The sequence below is a fragment of the Myotis nattereri genome (genome assembly GCF_964212035.1).
Source record: "Myotis nattereri genome assembly, chromosome: X".
Lineage (NCBI taxonomy): Eukaryota > Metazoa > Chordata > Mammalia > Chiroptera > Vespertilionidae > Myotis > Myotis nattereri.
The window spans coordinates 109719614-109732584 of record NC_138078.1 but is presented as its reverse complement, the minus strand read 5'-3'; the positions used below and the strand labels follow the sequence as shown (position 1 = coordinate 109732584).

Here is a 12971-nt window from a genome sequence, read left to right as displayed (position 1 = left end):
GAATAATCAAAAAACAAAATTCCATGTGTGTTCTATTTGGGTGTAAGATTTGCCTTCCTAATTAATTTCTTCTCTGGCCAATATTAAAATTGGTCTTTCCTGTCCTGTTCTGTGTGGCTCAGTTGATTGGAGCATTGTTGTGCATGGGAAGTCATAGGTTTGGTTCCCAGTCAGGGCACATACCCAGGTTGTGGATTCCATCCCTGGTAAGGTCATATGGAAGGCAACTGATCGCTATTTTCTTTCACATAGATTCTCTCTCTCTCTCTCTCTCTCTCTCTCTCTCTCTCTCTCTCTCTCTCTCCCTCCCCCTCCCCTTCTTCCTCTCCCTCTCCCTTCCTCTCTTTAAAATCAATTAAGTTCTTTGTCAGGCCTGAGTTGGGGCAGGCCTGATGGCTGGGGCTGGGGCTGCTCAGAGTGGAGATGAAAAGAGCTGGAGAGATGGAGAGAGACATAGAAACATCAATGATGAGAGAGAATCATTGATCATCTGTCTCCTGCACACCCCTTACTGGGGATTGGGCCTGCAACCCAGGCATATACCCTGACTTGGAATTGAGCCATGACCTCCTGGTTCATAGGTTGACGCTCAACCACTGTGTCACACCAGGTACATGTGAAGATTTCTTGGCCGTGTAGAGTGGAAACCATTGATTGCCATGCCCTCATTTCTACCCATTCTGTGTTGGCAAGAGAGAGTGCCCAAATGAGCAAGATATCACAGCAGAATGGTACTTCAGGAGTGAATGGAATAAGTGTTATTCATACTCCAGCTCATGCCAGCAGCTAACAGCAGGTTCCTCAGCTGGTGCCCGCTGACCCTAAGGGAGGTGATAAGGCTGTGTCTCCAAGCAAGCAAAGCAAAAAGAGTTCACCTATAAATGGAAACAGTGATGTGTATACTCAACGCAGAGAGAGGAACAACATGGCTGTGAAAAAGAGCCAGTTGAAAAGCAAGCAGAAAGCTCAGGATACCCTGCAGAGAGTGAATCAGCTTAAAGAAGAGAATGAATGGTTGGAAGCAAAAATTAAATTGTTGACTAAGGAATTAAGCGTACTGAAAGATTTGTTTCTTGAGCATGCGCATAACCTTGCAGACAACGTGCAATCTAGTAGCACTGAAAATATTACAAATTTTGATAATGCAGGACAGTAGACTGCACCCCTTCCCAACTTCACAACTTGTGGCTTGAACATGAAAGGTGTTGACGACTTACACCACTCATATCAATGGCTGAACATTGTCTTGTTCCATTATCCAAAGATTCATTGAAGGTTGTTTCCTAGGATCAGCACTGAAGAGTTGATTAGCTAAAATTGTTAGCCATGTAATTCAAATTTCTGGTTTAAAATGATATTGGGGTAAAGAAACAAAATTTTAAGGTGTATGGTGAAAAAAAAAAAAAAAAGCCCCAGACCAGGATGTTCTTAATAAATCCCAACTTCCCAAGAAATGCTCTTTTTTTTTTTTTTTTTCTCCCCCGGTTGACAAAAGGAATGAGGAATTGGCAGGTCCTGCAGAAGGTTCTGGATTTTAATGGAAATGGTTAATTTGATTAAGAAAAGTTGAATGCTGTTTGTGATAATCTATTTGTGATTTTATTCTAAATTCTGTATTAAAAATCTTTAGGGCTATAGAAACCAAATAATAATAATAATATAAAATCAATTAAAAATTGGTCTTTTCTAACCACCCTCTGGGGTAGGCACCCCAGAAATTATTCTTTGATTAAAACATAATTGCAAAAACACACTAAATGCATAAGCCACATATGAATAGAGAAATAACCATACATTCTAGCTAGAAATTTTAGCCACAGGTCAGGATTCAGTATCTACAATATAAACCTAGTCCTTGGTCTACTCATCCAATGAAATTCCAGAAACAGGGTATTTGTTGCCTATTGCCCACTAAAGAAGGAAAGCAGGCCCTCTGCTACAGACTGGCCAAGGCACCACCCCCTCCCCGTCCCGGAAGAGGCCCCAACCTGGCTTTTTTCCTTTTTATTCAAGGAAGCAAGACTTAGGCCCTCGGATCAGTCCAGTCCTGAGGTATTTAATGACTGCCCCCTACCCCCTGCCTTCCCTGGAGAAATCTTGACCTTTTTAAACCCTTCATTTCTCTCAGTAATTAAAAAGAGCCCAAACCTGCATCTGCATTTGTCTTGCTGTTCACATTCTTACTAATCACTTAAAAAATCACAGTGTTGCAAATCTCTGTGTCTCAGATGCTAGGGCAGGGACTGTGGCTGGGAAAGATGCCCTATTGGATCTTCCGGGCAGCCAACATCTGGTCACATTTTGTTCCCTCCTGTTCTTTCAATTTTCTGTAGGCACAATGTGATGAACTATCTTTGAATCCATGCAATGTAAGTGATGTTATAACTGATATACATGATCATTGATGGGGACTTCCATCTTAAGGGGATTCAAATTTTATTCACAGTTTTGACATTCTTGGTGGTTTTTATTTTATTTTTCCCTAAACTTGCTTAGGATGTAAATTGTTTTCTTTGGGATTAAACAAAACAGTTTAGACGGGTCAAAAATAGTGCTCAGATTGAGGTGGGAATGCTTGCAGCCTAGCTATTTAAATTCCCTTTGGTGCTTGCCCTCCCCCCACCCCCTTTGTCCCTCCCCCCGCCCCCCCCCCCACCCTGCAGAATAAAAAATGCCTGAAAGCGACTAATTTACATTTGCTTCCCAAAGCTGTGGAGTGTCCCTCTTTGCTTGGGTAACAGTCTCCACTAACTCTTTTGGGCTTCTTCCCCTCCAAACTCCTCCTCACATTCGTTAGCCTGCAGGGATACAGAGATCCTAAGAAAGAGCATCTGGTATTTCGCACTGAGGATACTGTGGTCGCGGGAAGTTGGAGGCAGGGGGAAAAGGGGAGTTAACTGTTCTAACCATGTAAGGAACAAGCCCAGCCCTCTTTGGACCTAGTTCAGAAGACGAGAGAGGCCTTGGAAAAGAAACTTCATCTGGCTTCGGCCGGCTGGTTTGGAGCTGCGTGCGTGTGAGCGCTGGGCGTTCAGAGCTCCTGGAGCGTGGCATCCCCATCGGTTCTCCCGCAGTGCCGTTTCCTATAAACCCCAACAGGCCAGGCTCCTGGCGAGCCGCTGACTCCGTCGGAAGCACCATGGCTGGGTTCTATGGGTGTCTGAAGACTCCAGAGTAAGTGGTGGGTGCTGTGAGGGCTCCAACCGGACTCCGCGGAGTGGAGGGTGGCAGAGCGCGGCCGGTGGATGCATTGGCCTCTACCTGTCCAAGCTGGGCGCTAGCTGGCTAGAGGGGCAGCTGGGAGCCACCCAGGGCTGCGTGGCAGGCATGGAGGGGATCCTGTCTTCGCACCGCGGGTTGGAGGCGGGACGCTCCAGGAGGGCTGGTACAGGTGTGCATATGCGTGGGAAAGCAGCGGGGCGCGGGCTTCCAGAACTCAGTGGCCAAGGAAGCCTTGCCGGGCGGCTGGACGCCATGCGGTTCCTGACTTTCAGGCTTTCTCCTTCCCGCCGCCCCTGGGCTCACCTGTGTCCCAGCAAAAGAGGGACCGGGCTGGGCAGATGGGACAGGCGGGGCGTCTTCCCAAAGTTACTGCGGTTGTTAATTTACTTGCCAAGGCAAAGAGAGAGGCACCAAAGGCAAAATTTAGCTGAGGCTCAGTGGCTGACAGGAAAATACCCAGTTATTCCAGGGGTTTACTTTCCTGTGCATGGTGTTGTCCGACCTCTTGGTGGAAGGGTGCTTTGTGATACCCCTTTGATTTTCCCTGAGTTTGTAAGGAATGACTCAAGGGTCTGAAAAGGGAGAGCTGCACAGAGGAGGAAGATGTTTAACCAGATGGATTAGGGAAAAGAGACTGGGGCAAAGATATAGGTTCCTAGTGCATGTCGTCTTAAAGTATCCCACAAACCTGGATCTCACAAAGCTAATTTCATTGACTGGTAACAGTATTAAAACAACGTTCTCAGCAATAATTCAGTTAAATGACGTGTTTCAGTTACACCGAAACACTTTGTTATTGCACCGGTCAGCATCCAGTGTGACTGAAAGTAAAGATATAAAGGGGTGGGGGCACTGAGGGCAAGTAATGGGAGAGAGGAGAGCAAGGGGGAGAGAGAGATGAAAAGAGGGAGTAGAATTTGAACGAGTGGAGAAAATCACCTTAAATTTTTTGAGTTGTCTTAATTTTATAAGTGTTCCGAGCTATACAATGTGCAGTCTCGTTATTTGGTGTGGTGTTAGGTCTTCTTCTCTGAGCTTTCTCCGGGGCTCCAGGAGGTAGTGGGAGAGGAAGACCTGAAGGGAAATCTTACTGCTTAGATATTCATTGCTCCCCATGCAAGCCCAAAGAGGGATTCCTAGAATCGCCTTTTAAGGAAAGCCAGTAAGCCTTGAAGTTGAATTTGGGTGGAAACACAGGATAAGGTCACAGTTTCCTCTCCAGATCACAATTGTAATCTAAATGTTATATATAGGTATATACATTATTATGAGTCGGAGATGTTTTACCAGTGGTGGAAATGGGTCTCCTCCCCTTAACCACAGGGGATATGTCCTAAGACCCCAGTGGATGCCTGAAACTTAGCATAGTACTGAATCCTATATACCCTAGGTTTTTCCCTTTGCATACATACCTATGATAAAATTTAATTTATAATGGGCCCAGTAAGAAATTAATAACAAAAAATAAAATAGAACAACTGCAACAATATACTGTATTAAAAGTAATGTGGATTTTTTGGGGCCCATTATTAATTAATATAAGGGTTATTTGAACACAACCATGACAGTCAATCTGATAACCACAAAATACTGACTTCTGCGCATGGGCCACGAAGTTTCAATCGCACTGTATGTGAGCGCCCACACATGGTATTTTGTGGAAGAGCCACACTCCAGGGGCCAAAGAGCCGCACGTGGCTCGTGAGCTGCAGTTTGCCAACCACTGCCCTAGGCTTGCCTTAGGCTAACACATTGCCATCCTGTGGTCCTATCACTGACCTGTGATGATAGGTTAGTGGGTATGGATGGATTACTCCTGAAAATATGCATTTCAATAGGACCTAAATGCTTTTGTGTTACTCTGATACTTAGTGGTCATCTGTGGGAACTTGCTAGGTTGGTGGGCCCTTCACATCATGCAGTCAGTTTTTCCCACTCTAAGAATAGGATTCAGGAAGGTGAGGCTGAGGACTTCTGCAACAGGCACCTGACACCTTACCAGAGACGAATTAATGATGTGTCAGCCTGATCCCCTTGGCTGCAAATCTTCCCTGATGCACCCCTCCCCCCCCAAAAAAAAAATCATTGTGGCCTGCTATTTCAGATTAGAGGCCACAAATACTGACTTTTTATGAGTTACAGTTGCTGGTGCTCAAGGGGCCCATGCATTCTTTCTTGGCCCTGGTAAACCCTAGTTCCCAGATGCCGGAGGATCTCCAACCCTGCAGGTCCTTCTAGTAGCTGACAGTCTTATCACCCTATCTGCAACCTGTTCTGAACCTGAGACCTACCTATACCCAGGGATCAATGATGAACGTGAAGCCTGACCCTATGTGAGCTTGCTGTTATGGAAGGCACATATAGGCTAGCAGAAAGCACCAGAAATATGCAGCTGCATCTACTCAACCTGCTAGCTCAGACCCAATTTCCACTTCTCACTGTAATTAAGAGCATTTACTGTGGTCATTAGAGATCCCTATTGCACTGTGCTTCCTTTTCTTCTTCTCATCTTCCATGTTTTTTTTTCCCCTTTTAGTTTTAGAAGAAGGGCTGTTAACTCCAGTTCCCTGGCCAGGGGCCCAGACTAGTTATTGCATTTTGCTAACCTGCGTTCACCCTGTGGCATCTGTTCGAAGTAGGTTCCCTTTCATTAGAACGCGCAGGGGAGCGGATGGAGTGGCAGGTGTCCACTAGGGGGCAGCACTACCCAGATCCCCAGCCTCACATTTTGCACTGGGTAGGGTAGAAATTTGGGAAGGCCCACCTTTGGGAAAGCTCTTGAATAAACTATTTGCTATGTTTACCAGTTTACCAAAAGTTTGTCTCTGTTGACTATAACATAGTTAAAATATTTAACTCTGTAAAGATCCATTTAGGGGGAGTGGTTTTAAGATCTTTCGGAGGTTTCTCTGAAGATGTAGTTGACAAGTTTCATTTGAAAAAAGTGTGCCTTATGTTTAGTTTCCTTGGGAATATATTAAAATGTGGAAAGGTATATGATTTCATCAGTAACCAAAATTTCAGCATTTTATATGGGAATGTTTCCACTAGTTTCTCTTGAATCCTTTAAAAGCTCTTTTTCTTTTGGGTCAACTTTAGCAGTTTTGGGATTCTTTTCCCAATTTCTGAAGTAGCATAATTTTTGTTGTTTGTTATTTCTAGAAATTAGTAGTCAAAATGTAGTATGCAATTTGGTTGCTCTTGTCATTTATTAATTTATTTTCTACTTTAACATTCAATAAACCAATTCATTTGACTCCTTCACAATTTTATAGTTATAGTTAATGGATAGGAAATTTGGGCAGCTAATTGTACAGTACATTAGAGTAATCTTCATTAGCATCTTCACTCTCATTCTGCAGCTTTAAATTTTATTTGATTTTTTTTACAGAGAGGAAAGGAGAGAGAGAGCGAAACATCAATTTGTTGTTCTACTTATTTATACACTCATTGGTTGATTATCGTATGTACCCTGGCCTGAGATCACACCTATAAAATTGGCATATCGGGATAACACTAACCAACTGAGCTACCCAGCCAAGGCCTCATTCTGCTGCTTTATTTTATTTATTTACTTGTTTTTTTCATTTGCTTTTAAAAATGTTATCTTTATTGTTGAGAGTATTACAACTAATCCCCCACTTTTCCCTATTACCCCCCTCCATCTGGTTCCACTCCCCTCCCCACCCCAGGGAAGAACTAATGTTGGGAAAAAGACACACTATTGTCTGTGTCCATGGGCTATGCATATATGCATATACGTTCTTTGGTTAATCTTGCTTTATTTTTTAAATAATTTTTTGACTGTAGAAACTATCATTTTTTTACTTTAAAAATATATTTTTTTATTGATTTCAGAGAGGAAGGGAGAGGGAAAGAGAGATAGAAACATCAATGATGAGAGAAAATCATTGATTGGCTGCCTCCTGCACACCCTCTACTGGGGATTGAGCCCACAACCTGGGCATGTGCCCTTGACTGGAATCAAAACTGGGACCATCTATCCACTGAGCCAAACCAACTAGGGTGAAGCTATCATTTTTTAAAAAGTTGATTTTAGAGAGAGGAAGGGAGAGAGAGAAACATTAGTTGAACCCGCAACCTGAGTATGTGCCCGTTGCCTTTGGGTGTAGGGGACGACACTCCAACCAACTGAGTCACACTGGCCAGGGTTCATTCTGCTACTTTAAATGGTTTTTACTCTTTCATGAAATCTTCAGTAGGTATTAAAACTACCCATTTAATGTAAATTGCTGTAAACTATGATTCACTGGAAGAAATGAAGACCAAGTTTAGGCAGTGAAAAGATTTGCTGTTTGATTACTTCAAATACATAAGCTAACCTTAACCCAGAGGTTTTTAGCAGGGGTGTGGGACTTTTGGTAATGTTTGCAGACATTTTGACATATCAAAAGACTAGATGGGAAGTGTGCTACTGACATCTAGTGGGTAGAGGCCAGGGATGCTGCTCAACATGTAGGCTCTTCTTGCAATACACAGGAAGAGCCCTCTGCAACAAAAAATTGTCCAGCCCATATGCCAATCGTGTCAAGACTGAGAAACTGCCTTAAACTAACAACACCTTAACAAAGTAGAAGCCTGAGGAGGACCACCCTTAAGTGTTTAGATCAGCACTATTCAATAGAAGTTTGTGGTGATGGAAGTTTCTGTGGTGTTCTCTATCTGTGCTGTTCAATACAAGAGTCACTTAGCCATGTGTGGCTATTGAACACTTGCAATGTGGCTAGTGTTACTGAGGAGCTGGCTTAAAACATTTTATTTTATCCTCACTCAAGGATATGTTTCTTGATTTTAGAGATGGAGGGAGGAAGAGAGAGAGAGAGAGAGAGAGAGAGAGAGAGAGAGAGAGAGAGAGAGAGAGAGAAACATTGATTGGTTGCCTCCCATACATGCCCCAACTGGGGATCTAACCTGCATTCTGGGTATGTGCCTTGACTGGGAATTGAACCCACAACCTTTTGGTGTATGGGACAATGCTCCAACCAATTAAGTGACCCAACCAGGATGGGAGCTGGCTTTTAATTTAATTTTAATTAACTTAAAGTTAAATAGCCATATGTGCCTAGTGGCTTCCAATATTGAACTCAACTTTAGAGGCACTGCAGACTAGTGAAACATGGTTCTGGGATCAGACAGTCTTAGGTTTGTGTCTACAGTCTATCAATTCCTAACTTTATGGTCTTGAGTATGTCATATAAGCCTTCTAAGCCTCAGTATTTTCATCTATAAAACGGGAGTAATAATGGGACCTATTCCTCAGAGGATTAAGAATATCCAATTAAATGTTGCATTATAAATAAAGCATGTAGCAAAGTGGCCAGCACAGTAAGCATTTAAAAGATGGTAGTAATAATTGTCAGAGATTTGTGATTAGTATAGTAATTGTCATCATGTAAATCAGTCTTCAGTAGGGATCACAAAGGAGATCTCCCATTTCAGAGGTAGAACACTAACAGCCCTCATAGGGTTACCATAGGCATGTCGCCATGCCTATTGGGGCCTTGGTTTTCTCATCTGTAAAATAGGAGTAATAATAAAAATGATAATCAGAATATTGCAACTTCCCTAAATGTCTATATCATAGAACTGTTGGGAAAATCAAATGGCTGCAGAGGAGCTTTAGAGAGGCCAAATCTCTCTGTAAGTGTAAGGTTTATGTTACAAGTTGGCACACAAGAGTGCATTTTGCATTTATTTAGATTCAGTGCAAAAGTTCTTAGTAGAATTGTCTTAAATTCCAAATAGGAGTGCCTGAATTGGGAGGTTGTATTAGAGAGCAGCAGGAAGCCAAGAGCTCTTCAATGTCAGGTCCACCTTTGTTCATCATTCTGCCAGTAGTGTGACAGGAGAGCCCAGGCACCACTTTAAAGATGCATGGAAGCTTGGCATTTGGGCATGGGAAACCAAAGCAGTGTATGGACCAGCCTGACTCCCAGGCTGCTAATGAAGGAGCAAGGCATTTGGCCCACTGGGAGAGAAGAGAGCCCCTCCCAGGAGCTTATAGTGTGCTATCAAAGGTCATACTGCTCAAGGGCTCAGCCACCTAGCATAGTGTTTGGCCTGAGAGATACACATGTACACATGCTGAAAATATTTGGCACCATGTAATGGAAAGAGCATGGGGCTTTGGAGTCAGACATAGATTTGAATCCTCACAATGCTACTTACTAGCTGTGTGGCCCTGGGCAAATGCCTTCATCTTTCTGAGCCTTTGTTGTCTCACCTGTTAAATGGAGATAATGATTCCTACCTCAGAGGGTTGTCACAAGGATTAAGTCAAGTAACTGACAGGGACATAGGCTGCTAAATATGAGTTCCTTGCCACCAAATGCTGATAAACAAAGAGCAACTTTTAACCAATTAATTAGTCATAATCCCATTTCTGTTTCTCTGGGATGGAAAAAGTAAATGAAAGTTTCTGATGATGGTATGGGAAAACCATATACTAGTAATTCTTTCTTGAGAAGAGAAAAGGGGGGGAAAGGATTCTCTTTGCTGTGCCACTATCATATCTAGAAGAGCCGTCTGAACTATTTATGGATAAACTAGGTTGGAAGATAAAGCACAGGGTTCTGAGTTAGTCACAAATACAGTGTTTTTAAAAATATATATTTTCATTGATTTCAGAGAGGAAGGGAGAGAGAGATAGAAACATCAGTGATGAGAGAGAATCATTAATTGGTTGCCTCCTGCATGCCCCCCACTGGTGATCGAGCCCACAACCTGGGCATGTGCCCTTGATCAGAATCAAACCTAGGACCCTTCAGTCCACAGGCTGACGCTCCATCCACTGAGCCAAACCAACTAGGGCACAAATACAGTGTTAATGAGGAGCCTGAGGATCCTCACTTGGACTTGGGAGTTTTCCATAAATCACCAGACTCTGTGTGCCCAGAGAAAGGCTTTCTGGAGACAATGAGTTTCCCAGGCATCTGAAATTTAAATTCAAGCCATATGTGTGGCTGGTTGATCCAGTGCCAGCTAAGGAGCAAAGGCCACTGACCGGATCCAATAGACTTTGCCCTTACATAGTCATGGGCCCCAACCCTCAATGAAGATAACCCTTTACAAAGCTGCTGGTCACCAGGGGATGGCTGGGGAGAGAATGGATAACTGGAGGAAGTCTCATCCCCTACTTTTGAGAAACCTATGAAGAGCAGGGGACATAGTTCATTAACACCAGGGGAGAGTAGTAATGAAAATAGCTGTATGCCAATAGCTTTATATAAGTTAGTTCACAAAATTGTGACAGCAGGGCCCTTCTCTTTTTTGAGCACTATTCTGATCTCTGAGCACATAGCAGGTACTCCACAAATAGCTATTAAGTGAATGAATCTTCACAGTTAGCCTATGTTGGAGGTACTACGCTTAGCCTCACTTAACAGATAAGAAAATTTAGGATTTGAACAATTCAGTGACTTGCCCAAGATCACAGGCTAGTAATTGACAAAAGCCAGGAACTAAACCTAGATTTGTCCAACTCATAGCCTAATCATTTTGTAATTACGCTTCATCCTCAGAAGGTCAAAAGGACATGATATTGTGACATTCATACCACCTTCATCCTTGGGAGAAGGGAGGAGGTTCATTTTTTTGTGGATAAGGAAACTAAAGCATAAAGAAATCCTATGGCCCTAGTTGGTTTGGCTCAGTGGATAAAGCGTCAGCCTGTGGACTGAAGGGTCCTTGGGTTCGATTTCAGTCAAGAGCACATGCCTGGGTTTCCGGCTCGATCCTCAGAGTGGGGCATGCAGAAGGCAGCCAATCAATGATTCTCTCTCATCATTGATGTTTCTACCTCTCCCTCCCTCTCCTTTCCTCTCTGAAATCAATAAAAATATATTTATACTAGAGGCCCAGTGCACAAAAATTTGTGTACTCGGGGGCATCCCTCAGCCCAGCCTGTGCCCTCTCACAGTCTGGGACCCCTCAGGGGATGACCACCTATTGGCTTAGGCCCACTGCCTGGGGGATTGGGCCTAAGCTGGCAGTCAGACATCCCTCTGGCAGCCCAGGAGCCCTGGGGGGATGTCCACTTGCCAGCGGGGAGCAGGCCTAAGCTGCAGTCGAACATCCTAGTGCTGCTGAGGAGGCGGGAGAGGCTCCCACCACCACCGCTGTACTGGCAGTTGTCAGCCTGGCTTGTGGCTGAGCAGAGCTCCCCCTGTGGGAGCGCACTGACCACCAGGGGGCAGCTCCTGAATTGAGCATCTGCCCCCTGGTGGTCAGTGTGTGTCATAGTGACCAGTCATTCCCAGTCATTCCCAGTCATTCTGCTGTTAGGGTCAATTTGCATATTACCCTTTTATTATATAGGAGTGCCTGGCCAGCCTGGGTGAGGGGCTAATGGCTGTTTTCAGGCTGGCCACAGCCCCTTCAGTGTGGGGGTCCCCCCTGGGGTGCCTGGCCAGCCTGAGTGAGGGGCTGAGGGCTGTTTTCAGGCTGGCCACAGCCCCTTCAGGGTGTGGGGGGGGGTCCTGCTGGGGTGTCTGGCCAGGCTGGGTGAGGGGCAGATGGCTGTTTGCAGGCTAGCCAAGCCCCCCAGCAGGGACCCTCACCCCATGAGTGTGTGGCCAGCCTGGGTGAGTGGCTGATGGCTGTTTTGAGGCTGGCCAAGCTCCCCAGCAGGGACCCTCACCCTATGAGGGTGTGGCCATCCTGGGTGAGTGGCTGATGGCTGTTTGCAGGCTGGCCACAGCCCCTTCAGGGTGGGTATCCCCACTGGGGTGCCTGGCCAGCCTGGGTGAGGAGCTGATGGCTGTTTGCAGTCTGGCCACATCCCCTTCAGTGTGGGGGTCCCCACTGGGGTGCCTGGCCAGCCTGGGTGAGGAACTGAGGGCCTTTTTCAGGCTGGCCACAGCCCCTTCAGGGTGGGGGGCCCTGCTGGAGTGCCTGGCCAGTCTGGGTGAGTGGCTGATGGTTTTTTGCAGGCTGGCCAAGCCCCCCAGTGGGGAACCTCACCCCATGAGGGTGTGGCCATCCTGGGTGAGGGGCTAATGGCTGTTTGCAGGCTGGCCATGGCACCCAAGCTCCCAGTGGAGGCTGGCCGGAAGCAGCTATCTGGGATTTATTTGTCTTCTATAATTGAAACTTTGTTGCCATGAACAGAGGCTGCAGCTGGCTCAGGGCAGGCAGGAAGCTTGGCTTCCTCCATTGCCCAGGCAACCAAGCCTCCTGCTTACTCCAGCTCCGTGGCTGCCGTCCGCCATCTTGGTTGGGTTAATTTGCATATAGTTGCTCTGATTGGCTGGTGGGTGTAGCTTGGGGTGTAGTGAAGGTACAGTCAATTAGCATCTTTGTCTTTTATTAGTGTAGATATAAAAAAGAAATCATATGACTTGTCCAAGGTAGCACATCTTGTGATGATCTTCATTAGTTAGATGTTCTAGTCTTCAGAAGACTCAGAGCCTGATAGGGAGAGGAAGACTTTCATCTATTTGCTCCTAGGCTAAATGAGAAAAATTTAACAAAGGCCCCATATTGTTAAAATGACTTCCTTGAATTTCTTTGATAGTAGAAACAAACTATTTTACTCATCTAACCTGAACATTTGGAACTATATACCTTGTTACAAACATAACAAATTATAACAACATAATTCAATTATTTACTATCCTATCTAATAAAAGAGAAACATGGTAATTGGCGTACGACCGCTACCCTTCCCACTGGCTAATCAGCGAGATATGCAAATTAACTGCTAGCCAAGATGGCGGCCGACAGCCAGG

The 12971-nt window shown here is 44.9% G+C and overlaps 1 pseudogene across 1 annotated transcript; it reads left to right on the top strand.

Moving 5' to 3' along the window:
* The first annotated feature begins 706 nt into the window (after window positions 1–706).
* LOC308536083 (CCAAT/enhancer-binding protein gamma-like) lies at window positions 707–1156 on the top strand (annotated as a pseudogene). Its single transcript has one exon. The product of its transcript is annotated as a CCAAT/enhancer-binding protein gamma-like (transcript).
* Window positions 1157–12971: the final 11815 nt, after the last annotated feature.